Source organism: Limulus polyphemus, unplaced genomic scaffold (genome assembly GCF_000517525.1).
Source record: "Limulus polyphemus unplaced genomic scaffold, Limulus_polyphemus-2.1.2 Scaffold6322, whole genome shotgun sequence".
In the NCBI taxonomy this organism is placed as follows: domain Eukaryota; kingdom Metazoa; phylum Arthropoda; class Merostomata; order Xiphosura; family Limulidae; genus Limulus; species Limulus polyphemus.
Genome location: NW_013671932.1, coordinates 10,607 through 17,845, shown reverse-complemented (window position 1 = coordinate 17,845; position 7,239 = coordinate 10,607).

The window sequence follows — 7,239 nt, the reverse complement described above, 5'->3', positions numbered from 1 at the left end:
AGGTTCATTAGGTACACGCGGAGGTACTTACAAATTTTCAGTTTTGCGGTTTTTATGGGCATTTTTTCCCACTCTTTCTCCAAATGTGGCATGAACGTTTGTTGGGTCCATGCGGAGGTACATGCTAACTTGCGATTTCGCATTTTGCGTTTTACAGTTTTTATGGGCGTTTTGAGTTTTTTACAATTACATGTAAGGAAAGCAACTTTTCATGTCCTAAGATAACCTTTCATTAATCATGAATTCACATCTAGAGGACGGGTACTCCAGCTCGACTACTATAAAATAGATTATTTTACTGTTTACAGAGAATATATATTTTATTTCAACATTAAATATTTTCAACTTTATCGGAACCTTAGGGTCTAAACAAACAGTTTTGAGTTTTTTGTTTGTTTGTTTCAGAATTTTCGCAAAAAACTGCGTAAATGTCTATCCGCGCAAAGCCACTCCTAATTCTCAACTAATAAACTAGAGGGAAGGCAGCTAGTTAACAACACCCACCGCCAACTCTTGGGCTACTCTAATCGAATAGTGGGATTTGACTGTCACTCTTACAACACCTTCACGGCCTCAAAGTACGAAGCGCGTTCTAGCGGCAACGGGTCATGATTCATGACCTTCGGATTCAAAATCCTTGCCCGCTAACCACAAGGCCGCGCTCAGCCCCCGGAATAGAGGTCCATGGTTCAGTTATAACAGTCCAAAATTTACAACTGCTGACCGGAAGGAAGGAGAGGCAACAAATCAGCAGCACCCACCGTCTATACGGCTATTAAGCGAATATCGAGATTGACTGTTAGATTTATAACATTGAGACAGCTGAAAGTCCGGAGAATACGTAGCCAGTAGGCCACTTACTCAAAATGCTTTTTTCCCTCCCAAACCTGTGTGCTTCTCTATTTTACTGTGAAATTTAAATTTGAAAAATGAAAATACTCGTGAAATCAAAGCGTTGGATGTTTCAGGTCTACACAAAGGAAATGACAAAAAAGCTGACAGATGTAAAAATTGGTTTATTAATATTAATAGTTTTCTTTTCAACATTTTTGTTTCGTTACCCCTTTGTTTCTAATTTCTGTGGTTGACGGAGGATACACACCGAAACGAGGGGGGGGGTACAAAAAGGCTCGCGTATTTGGCACACGGTTCTTTTGCCCAAATCTCCCCCTCCCCTCCTCTTCTCCTAGATCATTTTAACACACAATTTCAGGCTGAATCGGTGATAGTAAACATAGTGTGTGCTCTAACTATAAAACTACTCCGACTATTCGTACTGTCTCAAAGTTTACAAACCAATGAATTAATATTTTTGAAGCATAATTATGGAAATTTCAGGACAGTTCGTTTTACTTGTGCCAGTTTACTCATTGCCTTATTTTAAACTTCAGTAGTAAGTAGACCACTTAAACCGTTTCTTCATAAACTTCGCTTCTAGATTTTCAAAACGTTATTTGGAGGCGTAAGACTCCAAGATCCCACTCTACTCTCTCCCTCAAAAGAAAAGAAGAAAAAAGCTACAACTTGCGCATTCGGCGCTCGACCCTTTAATGTCCCTCCTCAAGGTAAAAAATCTCATCTCATGCTAATGAAAGAACCCCTTAATACTGGTTGTAAATATCTTTAAACATGTTTAGAAGAATTATTGGCTTATGATGAACATAATAGTCCTGCATAGTCCCCGAAAGTTTTCTGTTTCAAGAGTAAATAAAACCAAAATTAAGAGTAACAAATAATTTTATTTTTTCCTTTTAAAGTTCGTATATCATGCTGTGTTGTAGCCTACAGAGTGCATAATACTTCTCGTGATTCATGGCATGCGCACGATTTTATTGACGTCACGACAGTGCAAATTGCAACGTTAAGCGTCCCTTATGTGGCGTCATTTTAGTGTCTATTGACTGACTGACAGACAACACATTACTGTATAGTGGTGCCAGCGATTAAAACAAGCCCCTTAATTGTGTGATGTTACATATTTTAAACGTGATTAGTAAGGTATGGCCTAGTACTCAGCGTGATGGACTGTGAATCCGAAGATCTATGGTACGTATCTCGTTGTCTCCGCAGTTTTCAACTATGAGTGAGTTATAAGAATGACGGTCGAAAGTTCACTCAATGATTAGAATAGCCTAACAGTTGGCGGTGAGTGCTTCTGGTTAGCTACTTTCCCTCTAGTCTATCAATTTAAAATCAGTGATGGCTAGCGGAATTGCCCTTATGTAGCTCTGTATGGAAACAACGACGTATCATTAAGAATAAAAAAATTAACTTAATTTCACTTGTACTTGGCTGGAGCTCGGTTGAGTTATTCATGATATAACAGTAGACACCAAGTTTACGGTTAAAACATATCCTGTTAATCTACCTTAATTTCTACGGAATTATGGCTTTATATCATAGTTTATAATTTAGTAATAAATTCGGCCGATAATTTTAACGTTTATTATCAGTGATGAGTTGTAATGTTTTCTATGTAACAGCTGGAAAAATCTTGTACAGAATTTAACTAATACAACAACCATACGCATAGGAAACTAGAGAATAACAGTAGAGTACTATTTATATCAGGGGTGAAATTCTCAAAAAAAAAAAAGTAAAGGTAATTCGTTGGGTGAAGTGGACCTTTTTTGAAAAAGAAAAAAAAAATCTACGTGTAAACATAAAAAAAAGACAAAGCAGCTCAAATAAGTTCCGGTACTAGTACCGCCTTAAAAAGTAAGTTCCGGTACTAGTACCGCCTTAGAAAGTAAGTTCCGGTACTAGTACCGCATTAAAAAGTAAGTTCCGGTACTCAGTATCGGCGAGTACCGGCAGAATTTCACCACTAGTTTATATCATGTCAAGCAAATGGAAGATAACAGTCAGATTGTTTCTGTAAATAGATTTTTTTTTCTTGCCTTCAACTTTAATTGCATATTTTGTTTTTACTATTTTAATCTATTGCTATCTCATGCTAGTATCGATGTTTTACAAACAAAAAAAACAACGAAAAGTAGTTAAATCACGACAACCTCGCGGAAACAAAGAAATACAAATCTATTTCCTATAGTAGGGTAATATTAAAGTACTTGAAATAGAAACCAATCATTTTATTTCTAATACGTACCACTAGATGTCACTGATCCAGTCAAGCTATCCGAAACTATCTTTTCTAGATCCACAAGATTTTTTATGGTGTTCGAATTGATGCTCCCGTCCTCTAGTGTTTTAAATGTCAAATACATAAAGTCGAGTGCTTCTGTTGCGACAATTGTATTCGTTGGATCTCTCATCACGCTAAAATAGGAACAGTAATCGTTTAATTATTCTCTTAGTACCATTAATAATTGTATTCGTGGGTCGATTAATATGAACCACATTTCGCGAATATTTTATTATTTTATTGATTACCATTAGCTGGCTAAATTATCAAGAACTGAAAATTAAAAACATCTTAGAGAGAACTAAAAAACTGGAAGCATTAGTAATAATAATGATACAATGTTGTCGTATTTTTTTTTCTCCAGAAAACACGGTTGACTTTGTTTCTTCTAGTATTCTGTTCAACAACTAAGGCTCAATCCTACGAGCTGCAAATCTTGAAGCAAATTTTGTTTTTCATATCAACAGACTCCCCCAGTGGCACAGCGATATGTCTGCCGACTTACAACGCTAGAAACCAGGTTTCGATACCGGTGGTGGGTAGAGCACAGATAGCCCATTGTGTAGCTTTGTGCTTAATTCCCAACATATCGCCAGTGCTCAAACCCACGTTCATTACAACTAACCTCTGTAATTACAACTATTCTTGAAAACTAATTTTTAAATAAAATCACTATCTAGTGGCTGAGAAAACAATGAATAAAACCACGTGTCAATTTCTTTAAAAATTTTGGTTGACTATGCTTCACTGATTGAGGCCTTACACAGAGTAAAGCTTAAACAACTATTCTTGAAAACTAAGTTTTAAATGAAATCACTATCTAGTGGCTGAGAAAACAATGAATAAAACCACGTGTCGATTAATATCTTTAAAAATTTTGGTTGACTATGCTTCGCTGATTGAGGCCTTACACAGAGTAAAACTTAACATCTTCGTTCTCATCGGACAACTTTTCTCATTAGTTTTGCCTTAGAAAAAACAATTTGAATATCACGAATTCCTTTAATTTTTTCTTCTCGTTAGTTGTAATTTAATACAAAAACCAAGAGGGAAACCTCAATAGCTGCGGCTGTAATTAAATCTCAAATCGGTCAAGAGATGGAGCTATGTGCTAACAGTTTGTACTTGAAAAAAAAAACTCAGAGTCATTTTATGAGCCACTATGCCGCGGCTGAAAATTGTAAACGCCTGAAAAAAAATTGCGAATGCCATTATTTTTCTCTAAAGACGGCTTTAAATGTATTAAAAAGATATGAATCATCACTATTGTCTTGTTGTTGTTATTATTGTTAGCTTCCTTTTTCATTTTATGATGAAACATGACACTTGCTAAGCATTTAGCGTATCGGACTGATTATCCAAGGGATCTGGGGTTCGAAACGTGGTCCTACCAAACACGCTTCGCTACAGGTATGGGTGTATTATAAGAGAGAGAGGTGGCAGATGCTGCTGACTGGTTGCCTTTCCTCTGGTCGATAGTTAAGAATTAGGGACGCCTATGCCTGAACCATAAGAGTACCTGGTTTGGCCGTTCATTCCACTGTGTGCATAAGGTGAACAAACAGAACAATGATTATCATTCATTGTGAAATCAAGATAGAATAAAATCGCCAAGAAAAATCAAAGACTAGAATCAATAACACATACCCCTTTAAGTACCTCTGAGCCATTTCATCAACCACTTCTTGAAACAACGTTTTTGATTGGTTACCTGAATAAAGCGCTGCTGTTCTGGCAATCGCTAAAGCTTTGGTGGTGTCGCCTGAATAAATAAATATATATACAGAAATAAATGAAGCTGCAAAAAATGCTTCTATAGAACAGAAACACGATTACAAACAATTTTAAACAGGAATATATAATATTACAAACAATTTTAAACAGGAATATATAATATTACAAACAATTTTAAACAGGAATATATAATATTACAAACAATTTTAAACAGGAATATATAATGTTCAGGTTTTCTTCTTTCATCTTTACCGTATAAAAACTTTATTGCAGAGTCCAATCAGAAAGATACGTCGATAGATTGGAAGGTAAAAGACAATCATATAAAAGGTAAGGTATTGTAATGATATCCGACAGTCGTACCTTCATTCAACAACATGGCAGCTCTAGTCATCAATTTCTCAACATCTTCAACTGGTAACGCAGAAGGACTGACAGGGACCGTCTGCCTAATAACTGAGCAAGATACACCTCCACAAACCTCTACAGCTATCGTAACATTAGTTGCTTGAAGAGAGTCTGAAATAAGATATTCGTGGTCCTGAAATAGTGTTTGTGATTATTTTGTAAACTATAATAATAATCTAGAATAGGAAAATATATCCAGTTTAAGCTCCATGAGTTTTCTGAACCTTCATCATGCTTGACCTAATTTTTCTTAAGCCACTCAACTTTCCTCTATTATTTTGTAGGAAAACCACAAAAGTCGCACTAGGTTATGAAAATATTTTGCTATTTTTTTGTGTACATAAAAAAACATCCCGTGAAATAAAAATTACGTTTCAAAATAAGTTCTCAACCGTGGAGAGAGGTACATTGGGATGTTAGGAAACCATTTATTGTTTGTGCTTAAAATAAATGAATTATGTACTTCGAAAACTGATTTTTTTGTATAGAATTGAGTACAAAAACCCATTTACGATCCTGGTGTGTATATTTTAAGTCCACTGAGACAGACTGTGGGTCTGCTAATACACTAATCCTAAGCCCGATGTAATAAAAACTTAGGCTTTCCAATGTATGCACTCAGTTTTGTTTGGATCAGCCAAATTCTCCCAAGGAAGTCTTCTAGAATAATCATTTTTGTAATGTTGACCAGAACACGTTCAGGTCAGCCTTGTTATAAGGGCAAGATCTAATTTACTGTTAAAAATAGAATTGTGAAAAGTAGTCGTACGTATTCTGATTGACAGTTTTATTGCCCAACCTATTTTTCTATTTTTTATGTATGTAATAACACATTGTCTTAAAATTATATTAATTATTTTTGGCGTATGTAAGCAATGTCTGATAAGTAAATACTACAAAAAAAACATATATTTTATGTATGTAATAACACATTGTCTTTAACATTGTATTAATTATTTTTGGCGTATGTAAGCAATGTCTGATAAGTAAATACTATCAAAAAACAAACAGACATATATATTACCTTTAAGGGCCTTGAAACGCAATATTTTATGGTTCATCTAGTAGATGCAATATTCCTAATGTTGTATTTCAGGATCAAAATAACATTAATTAGATTTACATAGAGTAAACGGTTCTGAATGACCCTAGAATCTGATAGTTAAAGCAATTTGAATAACATACTTTTCAAAACAGACTTTGCATCAGTTTTTGTCAATAAAATAAGACAATAACAAATATAGTTTTCGTTAGGATATTAGGTTACATCTTTGACCTCTTTATGACCTTAGAGTTCACCTGTGATCTCATTGTGACATTATATTTAACATTTGATTTCTTTAGTCTACTAGATATGACCTTATGACCTTTGACCCGGCATGGCCAGGTGGTTAGGGCGCTCGACTCGCAATCTGCGAGTTCGAATCCCCGTCACACAAAACTTGCTTGCCCTTTCAGCCGTGGGGGCATTATAATGTGACGGTCAATTCCACTATTCATTGGTAAAAGAGTAGCCCAAGAGTTGCCGTGGATGGTGATGATAGGCTGCCTTCCCTCTAGTCTTACACTGCTAAATCAGGGACGGCTAGCGCAGATAGCCCTCGTGTAGCTTTGCGCGAAGTTCAAACCTTATGACCTTCGACTTAATCTTTAATAATCTTATGACCTTATACTTAACCGTGAAAACAATTCAAACTCTCCTCCCTTACCAGGATTTGTTTTTATAGCCACAGAAGTTTTCTTATAGGATCAATCTAATTAAGTTCGATATAGAAAAGATATTTAAAATATGAGAAAATGGGGGTTTGTTAAAGCGTATGAGGTTCTTAAAACTCATGTAGCCAGCAAACTATCATCACAGTCAGTCAACAATATGTAGACAGCAAACTATCATCACAGTCAGTCAACAATATGTAGACAGCAAACTATCATCACAGTCAGTCAACAATATG